The sequence below is a fragment of the Myotis yumanensis genome, unplaced genomic scaffold (assembly GCF_028538775.1).
Source record: "Myotis yumanensis isolate MYYU_CA2020_CCGP unplaced genomic scaffold, mMyoYum1.0.hap1 SCAF_11, whole genome shotgun sequence".
NCBI classification, from domain to species: domain Eukaryota; kingdom Metazoa; phylum Chordata; class Mammalia; order Chiroptera; family Vespertilionidae; genus Myotis; species Myotis yumanensis.
This window is the reverse complement of record NW_027223762.1, coordinates 45,006,893-45,020,412: the sequence shown is the minus strand read 5'-3', so window position 1 is coordinate 45,020,412 and position 13,520 is coordinate 45,006,893. Positions and strand designations below refer to the sequence as shown.

Here is a 13,520-nt window from a genome sequence, read left to right as displayed (position 1 = left end):
TTCACTCCCCAGGCAGAGAGTGTCATGAGGGGCTACAGGAGGGAAGTGACTGGGGGGAAGGGGGCTTTGTCAATTCATCTGTTATGGTTTGAACTGTATCCCCACCCCCATCACATGCATATGTTCAAGACCTAACCCCCAGTACCTCACAATATGACCTAATCTGGAAATAGAGTCATTGCAGATTAACTTACATCTTATCTAGTTAGGGTGAGCCCTAATCCAATATGACTACTCTCCTTATCAAAAAAAGGGGGAATTTAGACACCATCATGGACACACATAGAGGAAAGATGATATGAAGAGAAATAGAGGGAAGATGGCCATCTGCAAACCAAGGAGAGACATCTGGAACAGGTCCTCCCTCACAACCCTCAGGAGGAACCAACCCTGCTGACACCTTGATCTTGGACTTCTGTCCTCCAGAACTGTGAGATAATAAGCTGTTCTTTATGCCCCCCAGTCTGTGGTACTTTGTTAGGGCAACCCTAGCAAACTAATACACGGTATTTTTGGAAACCCATTCCTGGATTCAAGTTACCTCTTCTTCACTTTCTCGTGAGGAATGATTCCCCAAAGCTACCCTCCCGAGAGGGCTGGAAGCGGTGGTTGCAGAATGAGGTATGCGTTTCCAACCTGAGGCACTGGATGCTCTTCTACTTCAGTGAGTAGTGGTGGCTTTTCTGGGTCATTGATCAGTTTGTTTCCAGAACCCACTTGAAAAATCAAATAATTTGCTCTAGTGATTGAAAATTGTTGCATATCAATGTCTATTCTCCCTACCTGAGGAAGTAATCAGTGCCAAAAATCTCAAGCTATAGGTAAGGCCAGAGGAGAAAGATACTCATCTCTATGGAGCCTTTAACCTTCCGCCAGTAGCTCATTCAGAGAGAAAAAAGCTGCAACAGGTGGAACAACCTACAAAGAAGGTAAACCCTGACCTGTCATTCTATGACTTAGGCTTTGCTGAAATAATTATCCTGCTTGGCTAAACAAAGAATTTCCAAGAACTCTATATATCAAAGCCAATGGCACGATGATTGGTGTAACCCCATGGGACCAGGGACAGCAAGTCTACCACAGAACTCTTGGCTTCCAGTCATTCAGTGGTGCCCTTACTAACATCCTTGGCCACCTTGGTGCTTTTACCTGCCAATGCTCCCAACACCAGTCCTCACTATAGGCCACCTGCCATCTGCTCATTCTGAGACGGCCAAGTTTTGCTAGAGAAAGTATCACAACTGTACCACAGGGCCTATAAGTATCCCCACTCCCCAACCACATTTGGGCTAGCCATCTGGAGTTGGCTTCCTGTTGCTTCACTCCCAACCCTTCCAAAGAATTGTCTAGGCCCCACAGATCAGTTTCATCCCATGTCTTTCACTTTCATCTGAGAATGTCATGTTCATTTTCCCGTGAAGTAAAGTCTTCAGGCACATACCACCTCAGCTCTGTTTCTCTCCACCTTAGAATTTCTCTTTGTTCACAGCCGTCCTCCCCGGGGTCCCTCCTATTTCAGAGGAAGAGGTGATGTTTTGTTTTCTTGTCCTGGCAAAGGCATTTCTACTCTGAATCCCAGCCCTCTTTCAAACATCAATTATCTCATTTAAAAAAAAACAACAAAAAAACACACAACTTTTATTTCAGAAAAATTTAAACACATACAAATAATCTTCTTTACTTTTTGCATCTCCAAACTTTCCTGCCCGTAAGATCAGGTCTCCTTCAGCCTGAAAAACAAACTATTATAATCTTGCTACTCCCTTGAGCAGCTTCCTAATTTCTTTACATTTTTTAAAATATGTTTTATTGATTTTTTACAGAGAGGAAGGGAGAGAGATAGAGAGTTAGAAACATCGACCAGCTGCCTCCTGCACATCTCCTACTGGGGATGTGTCTGCAACCCAGGTACATTCCCTTGACTGGAATCGAACCTGGGACCTTTCAGTCCCCAGGCCGACGCTCTATCCACTGAGCCAAACCAGTTTCGGCTCTTTACATTTTTTAATGACCACATGGGGCCAACAAGTTCTTTCCTTTCTCCCCTTTATTGCTTAACTTCCTGCAATCTAGCTTCAATCTCTATCACTCTACTGAAATTATCTTTCGACTTTTTTACCTTGTTATTTTGAAATAAATTCAGACTTATAAAAAAGTTGCAAAAATTGTGGAAAAATTCCCATATACCTTTACCCAGTTTCCTCAAATGTTAACACCTTTTATAACTATAGTATGTTTATCAAAATTAAGAAATTAACTTTGATACAATACTATTAACAAACTACAGACTTCATTAGAATTTCACCAGTTTCACCAATGTCTAACTTCTAAATCCATACTTTTGAGAAAGCTTTTTTTCTAAAGCCATCTTAAAGAACATTTTTTAACTTCTCAAATTTTGAATATAAAAGTAAGGAGTGATGAGTAGAAAATTTAGAAAATGTGGAAAGATATAAAAAAGAAAATACAAGAGCCAGAAGAACACATTAAATGACAATACCATGGAAATATCATCTGCAAAATCTATACTGTGGATTTCTTCGGGGGGGGGGCGGGGGGATCAAGGAACAATAGAAGAATGAAAGGGGAACATGTAATTTAAAAAAGATTCATAAGCCCTAGCCTGTTTGGTTCAGTGGATAAAGTGTGGGCCCACAGAGTAAAGGGTCCCACGTTCAATTCCCATCAAGGGCACGTAACCTCAGTTGCAGGCTCCATCCCAGGCCTCATTAGAGCGCATGTGGGAGGCAACCAATCGATGGGTCTTTCTCACATCAATGTTTCTCTTTGTGTGTCTCTTCCACTCCCCTCCACTCTCTCTAAAAATCAATGGGAAAATATCCTCAGGTGAGGATTAACAACAACAAAAAAGATTCATGAGCTACAGCACTGGTCGGCAAACTCATTAGTCAACAGAGGCAAATATCAACAGTACCACGATTGAAATTTCTTTTGAGAGGCAAATTTTTTAAACTTAAACTATATAGGTAGGTACATTCTTATTAACTTAATTAGGGTACTCCTAAGCTGGCCTTTGCTAAAAACGTCCTCAATCTGATTGAGGTACATTCGCTGAGGTCGACCCCTTCCAACTCTCCCATCCACACTCGTCTTGTATACTTGTATACTTGTTTCGTCTATCTCCTTTGGTTCATCCTCTCTATATGTCCAAACCATCTCAACATACCTTTCTCAATCCTCGACACTACATCTTCTTTCACTCCACAACGTTCCCTAAAATTAACTTAATAAACATTACTTAAAGTTTTAAGTCTAGGTAAACTATAAGTACATTGAATAAAACCTGATATCATACTTAATAATGATATTATTATTGATAAAATTAAATTCTTGAGAATTTACCTTACAATATCCATAAAATTAAATCATGACAATGGCTGACAAACACTAATGTGAACAATGGCCTTGCATCTCCTTGAAAAGTTTGGGTAAGTCAGGTTTGCATGTTGTTTTTAATTTTAGGCACGATTCCAGGTTCTCATCAATAAGACGACTTCTCAATTTACTCTTGATAAGGTTCATGCTTGAAAATGATTGTTCACATAAATATGTAGACCCGAATAAGGAAAGAACAGCAAACGCTAGTTTTTTCAGTTGATTATATGAGTCAGGAATACTATTCCAGGTGTTAAAAATCAACATATCTTCCTTCTCCAGGTCTTTCAAAGCAGACCACTTGTGCTGTGAACTAAGTTCACATTTGTTTTTCTCCAATATTTCTATATCAGCACAAAGACGTTCAAATTTCGAGCTCCACAGTTCTTTGTTTTTTAAATCCAGCAATTGCCTTTCAAAGTTGCCAATGTCAATATTAAAGGGAGAAAAATTTAATTCTGTTACAGTAGCATTGAGAGGTTTTTAAACAAAGGCTAATGTCGCTTTGCTGTTTCTGAGTTCCTAACACCTGTTGAGAAACGCTTCCCTCATATTTAAAAGTGTTGTTTTGAAATAGCAAATGTCAATATCAGAATTATTTTCTTGGCGATGTTTCAACAGGCTTGGGAAGTGAATCAAAGTTTCTCCTTCAAAATCTTGAGCAAAAAGAGATAATTTGTTTTTGAATGAAATAACTTCTTCTAACATCGAAAAAATTGTGTTTCCTTTCCCCTGTAGTTTATGATTAAGCTGATTTAGATGAGACGTAACGTCTACCACGAAATAAAATTTTTGGATCCACTGATCGTTCGTTAGTTCTGGATAGTGAACACCCTTCTCAAGGAGAAATGCTTTAATTTCTATTAATAAGGAAGCGAAACGTTTCAAAACGTTTCCTCTTGATAACCAATGTACCTTGTTATGCAGCAGAAGATCTGCGTACTCACTCTTCATTTCAACTAAAAATTCTTTAAATTGGCGATGATTAAGAGCTTTAGCTATAATGGAGTTGATAATCTTAATCACCAATTCCATAACTTTGCAAATTTCTTCTGGAAATGTTTGCGCACCAAGCGCTTCTTGATGAATGATGCAATGGTAAGTAAGTATCTCGTGATTAATTTTTTCTTTCAAAATAGCAACAAACGCGTTTCTTACGCCGGTCATACTTTTCGACCAGTCTGTTGAAATTGAGACAATTTTATCGAGTGGAATATGATGTTTTTCCATGCACTCAATTACAGCATTTGCTATATCCTCTCCACGTGTTTGACCTTTAAGTGGCAATAATCCTAAAAGTTCTTTAGGACCTGTAGATGAAATAAATCATACAAAAAGTGAAACTTGTGCTGTATCATTTATGTCACAAGACTCGTTAACTGCTATTGATAAAGCTGAAACCAATTTAAGATCTTTGACTTGCTGGTTGGTTATATTCGAAGACATTTTGACTGTTCTATCTTTCACTGTTTTAGCAGACAATGGTAACTCTAATTTTTTTTAGAATATCTGCTTTGTTCTTAAAATCCTGAAATAGCTCTTCGGATGCATTTATAAAACAACTTTTTATGTATTCGCCATCTGTATATGGTTTTCCTCTCTTAGCAATCTCTTGACTAACCACAAAACTTACAATATTAACATTGTTGGAAGATTGCATCCGGTAATTAAATACAGAACTTGATTTTTCTTGACTCTTCTGCGCATGGGCCACGAAGTTTCAATCGCACTGTACGTGCGAGCCCGCACGTGGTATTTTGTGAAAGAGCCACACTCAAGGGGCCAAAGAGCCGCATGTGGCTTGCAAGCCTCGGTTTGCCGACCACTGAGCTAGAGTAATCAATTGCGATGTGTAGACTTCAGATTCCAATTTAAATAAACTTTTAAAAAATTATAAGGCAATTGGGAAACTGTGCACTCTGAATGTTTGGTAATTTAAGAAATTATTGGTAGTTTCTAAGTGTGATAATTGTACTATGTGTATGTTTAAAGAACATTTACTTTAGAGTTACCTGTTGGCATATTTATAGATGATATGACTCCAAAGTGATGCTCCTTCCTGCCCTCATCCTGCTTTGCCCTGATCCTTCCCATATTGGAAAGTAGCTCCAAGCCCTTTCCAATATCAAGCAGCCCAGTCTTTTTAATCTCTTTCCAATTCTCAGCCCTGCCTATACTCCTGCTTAGCTCAATAAGAGCAGGAGAGTCTGGAGGAAAACACCCCAGTATATGTTAATATTCTGTTCGTGTATTATGCTGCAAAAATGCAAATATTAACTTTTACTATAGAAGGTGAATACACAAATAAACACTTGTTGAATGATAAAGGATGGGTACCATACCCCAAGTGCTGTATTCAAATGCTATCTCATAATGTTTTAATTTTTCAGGCAATAATTAAAAACTCCATGTTTGCATAAACACCTAGAAAAGATATCATTAAGAAATTTTGTTTTTCTTATTTCTTTGTTGTTTTATTTTAATATAAGACCTCTACCAATAATATGGAAACTGTGTTAAACTTATTTTATAATATGTAAACAATATGTAATCTGGAAATAAATTTGTGAAACAGATTCATTTCAGCTGTATTTGAAATTATAATTTAGTCCTTTAAAGAGAATATTAATATCCAATTTCAAATATTTTTTAACTATAAATGTCACATTTATACTGACAAAAATACTATGCACATTAGTACTAATCTGAATGTGGGTGTATAGTTAGTCATTTTCTTACCATTTCACTCACTTTCTTCTGTAAAGAATATTTAGAAACCTTGGGGGAAAAAAGGGGAAATCTCATTAAAATTTTTTAATTATCTGGTTACAAATTCCTCCTAATAATAAAATTGTATGCTATCAAAAAAAGTTATGCAGACTAAATAAATTTGGATCATTTTTTGTATCCTATCTCTTGCTCTTATTCTATATAGTACTTATTATTTAACGTTGTATTATAAGCACTTTGCTAAATCTTAAATATTCTTAGAAAACTTAGTTTTTGATGTCTGCAAGAATATTCCACCATATACATGCACCATAATGGATTTATCTCATCCTCTAGTGTTAGATAGATCCAGTGACTCCTTAGTTGTCAAAGCAATTCAGTCCTCTTCCTCTTTGACTTTCCACATTACTTTGTGTTATTGACCATCCTTCTTCCTTGAAAAGTTCCTCCATTGTCTTCTGTGATATCTCCTCCATCTCCTTCTTCACGACCAAGTAATAGTTCTGTCTTTAGTTCCTCCCCAAGGTTCTATCTAGGCCCCGTCTAGCCTTCTCTTTCCCCCTCTTTCATCTTTTCCCTGGGTGAGCTCTTTTTCTCTCTTCCCAAATCCATAACCTCAACCCTAACCTCATTCCAGTGTTCTAGACCACCAACTCCCCTGTCTATTGTACATGACCACCATAATATAGTCCAGTGTAGTCCCACCAAAACTATTGAGCAAGCAAAGGGAGTCATCTTTAACTTTGCATGACCCTTTGAACCCATACATGTCACTGCCATCTCCTCAAGGCTCAGCTTGATGCCTTAGAATCACTGTCCATTCTCTCCTTTGACCTCCACTTCATCAAGTCACCAAGCCCTGTAGAATCTACTCCTGCAATGTCTCCCACAACAATTTCTCATATTCCATTCTCACTGCTCCACTTAAACTTTTTGGGTTTTTTGTGGGTTTTTTTTTGAGTGGGTGAAAAATTTTATTTAAAAAAGAGCATGCAGGATCTTTAGTGATAGTGGTGCTTACAAACTATAGATGTCACAAAGCTGCACACTAAAAGTCAGGAATTTCACCAAGTGTAAATATGTATCAAGAGAATCAACTTTAAAACCAAAACCCATCAGAGCCATTTTTTACTTCTCTATTGCCAAAAACCCATCTGATGACCCATTGTTCAACAGGCATTCTTGCCCAGGAGTATAAACTGGTACAGCCTTGGCATTTTGATAGAAATTCAAATTTATAAAGCCTTCAACTTAGCAAAAAAAAAAAAAAAATCATTACCTACTTGGCTCTCTATATGCATACTTAATGCCATTTACTACATTGTTTATAATTGCAAATGGAAACCCAAATATCCATAGAATAGTGCTAGTCAGTTTTTTTTCCAGATGTTTCTTTCTAATGAATTGACCATTACATTTCCTAAGTTCTGAAATGGCCAACAGACCATAGAAAGACATTCTTTAGGCTCCTGCTTGAAACCAGCAGCTTCAGCAAACTGCTGGCCTTGATTCAGGGCCAATCCACTTAAACTTTGAATTTTCATTCCCCACTTGCATGTATGTCTTACTTGGTCTTTTCTTCTCTCTGTCTGTTCCCTCCAATTCCTCTTACCTCCAACCACCATATTCACCCTCCTAAAGGTTGACTTTAATTAGGGGGCTTACCTGTTCAATAATCTTCAGCGGTTCACCATTACTCACCAAATTGAGTTCTGACACTTAAGGCCCAATATCATATGACCTGCCAAACCCTCTCCAACCTCATTTCTCACTTCCTTTCACATACAACGTGGAGGAGGAAGAGCATGGCTCCAGAGTCAGATCCCACTTAGTCGTGCCATGGCTTTGGGTAATTGTCTGAGCCTTTGCTCCCCCATCCATAAAATGGGAGCACAGATCTCATTTGTTGTTTGGAGGATAACATGAGATCAAGTACATAAAGCACAATACCAGGCATACAGAAGGTTAAGAAGGTAAGTGTCAGATATTATTACTTTTATTACATCACTGCAATCAAACTGAATTGCTTAGTTTCCACCTACAAGTTTTAGGATTTATTTTACATCCCCTACTTTTGCTCATACTATTCCCTCTGCCTGCTGCTCTCACTCATCACCTTCACCTTTTGAAATCCCCCCTATACTCAAAGGCCCTCCTGTTTCTCTAAACTTTTCCTTGACCACCAGCAACAAGAGCTCTCCCCATGCCCCTCTGGGCTCTTGGCTTCCAACACTGCTGAGGCACTTATACTGCCTTCTGGTGAGCTGTGTCAGACTTTATCTCCCTATAAACTAGGGTGGGCCTTCCTTATATTTAATATCTTCTACACAACCCAGCATAGGGTCTGTCACAGAGCTGAAAATTGGGAAACATTAATCAAAAAATTAAGTGGATGACATTTCCACTGGGTGAGTTTCCTGTTTCTCAACCAAAAAAAAAATCCATCTTGATGCCTGTCTATTGCACAAATATTTATTAAGCATCCTATTAATCTTACTAATACATCTTATTAAGCCTAGCATTAATGACTATGGCCCTTGTCCTCTTGATGCTTACAGCCCCATTCAGAAGATTATATTCTCAAAAAGAAAATTGAGAATGAGTTGGGGCAATATTTAACAATGTTTAATTAACTATATAGTTTAATTAACTATAATCAAAGTTCACAATGTAATCCAGACAGGTTCCTGGGTGGTCCAGCTAGAGAGGAGTCTGGATGGGTTAGAGGGGAAGGAGGGACAGGAAGAGGCAGAAATCTTCACTGGAAGGTTGAGCTCACTGAAAGGCAGACACATTTAGGCAGGGAACGTAGGGGAAGGGGTGATTTTACAGCAGAATAATTACTAGTATATATGCTGGGTGGGAAGGGGGCAGATAAACTACTAAGAGTGTGCCTCCCACTAAGTTAATGATTCTTTGTGCTGGGATACGGGTGGATGACAATGGACGGAGTGACCCTGCTCACATGTATAATTATCATAATCATACACACCATGGCTTAACATTTACCTGCTGGAGGTTCAAGGGAGTAATAGGTGTCTCCACAACCTGTAGTTGAATGAGAGCACCTGCAATTCCTAGAGAATTCGCTTTGATTAAAGAAGTTTCTGAGTTTTATTACTTTTCTATTTAGAGACTCTAAGTTGCTGTTCTGATTGATAAGGTCACATCTCTATGCCACAACCTAAGAGGAGGAGGTGGGACTTCCCTCTCAGCCACATGCGGCTTAAGGAAGGCATGAGCCGATTGTGAGCTATGGGATGTAATTTAAGGGATCCTAGAAAGAAACTGCCCCCACGAGCCCGTCCACATGCCTGAAATAACACCATGCTGTATCACGCAGTTGTAGCCAGTTCTCGTCTTACAAATGCAAGTCCTCCTGGGGAAAGCCACTTTCTTCTCTCATCTTTGGTTTGAATGCGAATTGCATTCATCGGAGGGGAGGAGAGAAGGCATAGCCATAGAAGAAGGATGGAGGACAGGTTCCGGGAAGGAAAAGTGTGGACAAATCACCACCACCCTGTCTGGTCTAAAGGGAAAAGCCTCCTGTCCAGAGAGGCTGGATTCCTCTGCTTCCGCAGGAGGCTGCACTGCGCGGGCTGTCAGCGCGGTGGAGCCCGCCCCTGGGACGTGCAGAGCTGCAGGTCTCCCTGCCCCCAGGAGGGCGAGCACGTGGGAGGGCAGCTGACCCTGCGCGATCCTGGGGGCCGTGAATGCAGTTATGTAAGGGCTCATGAGCCCCGAGGGCCAGCCTGGCGCTGCAGTATGGGCGCGAAGTGACCGACGACCACGCGAGACACTGATCAGGTCCCTGCCCGCCACAACCCTGGCAAAGGCTTCAGTGAAGGCCCCGGAGAGGATGCTCGCCCGCTCAACCCGGGTCCGCCCCGCGCTGCAGCTCTCCAGGGCCCACGAGGCCTGCTCACGGGGAGTTTCAAGTTCAGGTAGACTAGAGGGGTTTCAGCGAACGACGTGTTGTATCCGAAGTCGAAGTTCACGGGATCTTACTTCCGTCTCTAACTCGGTTTTCATCTTCTGTCTCCAAGTGACTCTCCCTGGGACTCAGCCCGCAGCGCCCAGGTGGTGCTCGTGCTGCCACCTGCAGGAGAAAGGGGGAATTGTAGTTGGTGGCCAGTGACTGGAGGGAGGATTTCAGGACAGGGTTGAGTGGATTTCAGATTACTGGAATCACTGACATTTAAATATGTTCATTCCAAACAGCACGGCAATTGGCAAAAGACTTATCTAGCCTCCACACGTCCTATGGAGGTTTCCCTGTAGTTTGGTTTTTCATTTGTGGGTATGGGAGGGATTTGATGATATATATTTGCACAAATACGATTAGGTGGTGTAAAACAGATGTTCACCACCAAAGCATGTAATTGACCCACATAGGTCAGTGCTGGTATGTTACTGGTGCCGCCTCCATGAAGTCACTGTGATTCCCCCCCTGTCGGCTCCTCCTTACCGATATTGTTCAGAGTGGCCCCTGTGACAACACCAGTGGTCATCATCTGAATCACTTACAGCCCCATGAGTTACCCCACCACCCTATACTCCTGCACCACAGCGACTCTCTCTGCAGGTATCCCAACACCGTAGTTTTGAAAGTGAGTGATTGTTTAAAAGATAATTTTAGAACAATTCCATTAGAGTGGTGGGTAAGAGCACAGGCCCTGGCTGCCTAGGTTTGAATCCTGACTCCAACTTTTTCACCTGGTGGCCTGAGAAAGTCACTTATTCTCTCTATGTCTGTTTCCTCACCTATGATAGTACAGTCTCCATAGGATTGTTGTGCATTTTAAATGAGAGAATGCACTCGAGCACCTGCAGTACAGTGTACTGCGGAAGAGGATGTGCTCTGAGCATGGAATGCCCAGATGTGTGTCCAGGCTCGGCCCCTAGCTAGTATGGGGGATATGGGATAAGTTACTTCACTTCTCTGTGCCTTGGGTTTCTCATCTTTCTTCCCTGACTTATGCTGAGCTCTGTGAAGCTCAGGACTGTATTTAGCATCTCAGTTGTCTAATAAGTTTTTCAATTTTCTGTCTCTAAGAAAAGAAATGCAGAGAAGAAACACTTCTTACTGAACAGAGTCAGAAAACATGATATTACTTGAGACACTTGATAATTGATCTATCCCAATCTATAGAGAAAGAGACTTAGAATAGATTTTATCATTTTGGCCAAATATCCCAAAGGAAGATCTTCCCTTCCTGATTAGTAATAACAATAAAACAACTAATATATATGAAATGTCGCCCTAACTGGTTTGGCTCAGTAGATTAGAGCATCTGCTCACGGACTGAAGGGTCCCGGGTTCGATCCTGGTCAAGGGCATGTACCTTGGTTGCGGGCTCAATTCCCAATAGGGGGCATGCAGGAGACAGCTACTAGATGTTTCTAACTCTCTATCCTTCTGCCTTCCTCTCTGTAAAATCAATTAAATGTTTTTTAAATAAAACATATGTATCCAATGTCAACCATGAGCAGGCACTAGACCAAGCATGTTACACACCTAGGTTCATTCAAATCCTTCCATAAACCCCATACTCTCCTTATCCTCTTTTTACGGATAAAGAGGCAGGCTGAGAGCTGGGACTTGCCAGTGTCACACAGCTAGTAAGTAAAGTAGCAGAACTGGGACTTGAACCCAGGCCTGTCCAACACTGAGAGAGAAGGCTCTCACCTCTGACTGGCTAGCCTGCCTCCCAGGAGTGGCAGGGCAGCAGCTGCTGGCTTGCTCAGGAGAGGTGCCTGATGTGGAACAACAGACGCACTGAGTGTGTGCATGCTTCCTACCCCATCTGTCTGGCTTCCTTCTCTTTGATTTACTTTGCATTTCAATTGGTTGAGGTTTATACCAGAGTCATCTTCTTTGGCTCCTTCCCTGCCTGTGTCTGGCACTCCTGGCCCTACTCTCTCCCCTAGTTCCTGGCACCAGGGCAGGAGGCAATATCCAGTGTCAGAGAGCAGCAAAGCCCTCCATGTGACAGATGAGCACTTGCCTTCCCAGCTGACTGCGCCCATGCCTCTGACGAGTGGTTTCAATGACTGTCAGTCAGTCAAGACCTTGTCTCTCCCCCAGCAAGTCCCAAATGCCCAGCTCACAGGGAGCAGCTGCTCCTCACGTGCTCCTGGTCCCAAAGGCCAAACGTTTCCTCTCGGTTCATACAGTCCTGAGCCTCCCCATTCTCTTCCCATAGCCCTGTTTGTTTCTACCCATAGGAACCCGACTTTATAGAGAATGGATTCTTATTGGATTTATGCAAACAAACACATTACCCCGAGAATGATAATATTCACTCATTAAGGGTTGTTAAATTCTGGAGGAATCAGGTAGGGAGAGAAATGTAAATGATTCCATATTGCTTATGTAGATATAATTTACCAAATCATTCTAGGGAAATAAATAAGCTTCCTAATATCTGGAATAAATGATAATCTTAAAATGGCATGGTTATAGATTTGACCATAAAACAACTGACAAAGAATCTTGCTTTTCTGTAAGATATAACATTCCAAGATACTAGTAACAATTTCTTGGCAAATAATAATTATTATGAAATAACATTAAATTTATATTCTTAGATTCGATGTAGAGTTTTAATATGTAAAGAACAAATAGCCCAGCCGGTGTGGCTCAGTGATTCAGCGTAGACCTATGAACCAGGAAGTCATAGTTTGGTTCCTGGTCAGGACACATTCCCACTAGTGTGTATGAAAGTTTCAAACACTCCTTGTCAGCACTTGGTATGGTCAGTGTTTTTAATTTTAGCCTTTCCAATAGGTCAGAGGCATGCTCTCCTTGGGGCTTAATTTGCAGTTCCCCAATGACCAATGATGTTGAGCACCTTTGCTTTCACTTATTTGCCATCTATACATCTTCTTTGATAAAATGGCTTTTCCCAAGAAAACAGAAACACCAATCAGAAAGGATATATGCACCCTTATGTTCATAGCAGCACAATTCACCATAGCTAAGATCTGGAAACAGCCTAAGTGCCCATCAGTAGATGAATGGATTAGAAAACTGTGGTACATCTACACGATGGAATACTATGCTGCTGTAAAAAAGAAGGAATTCTTACCATTTGTAACAGCATGGATGGAACTGGAGAGCATTATGCTAAGTGAAATAAGCCAGTCAATGAAGGAAAAATACCACATGATCTCACTCATTTACGGATAATAAAGACCATTATAAACTTATGAACAAAAATTAGATACAGAGGCAGAGCAGCCTCGAACAGACTGTCAAATTACAGTGGGAAGGCCAGGGAGGATTGAGGGGGCAGGAGGGGAGGGTAAGAGATCAACCGAAGGACTTGTATGCATGCATATAAGCATAACCAATGGACATAAGACGCTGGGGGGTAGAGGAGGCCAAGGGA

General features: G+C 40.9%; 1 non-coding gene across 1 annotated transcript; it reads right to left on the bottom strand.

The window, feature by feature from the left end:
• Positions 1–7,510: 7,510 nt before the first annotated feature.
• On the bottom strand, positions 7,511–7,646 carry LOC139020240 (small nucleolar RNA SNORA2/SNORA34 family). The gene has a single exon (XR_011473251.1). It is a non-coding gene; the product is annotated as a small nucleolar RNA SNORA2/SNORA34 family (small nucleolar RNA).
• Between the last annotated feature and the right edge of the window lie 5,874 nt (positions 7,647–13,520).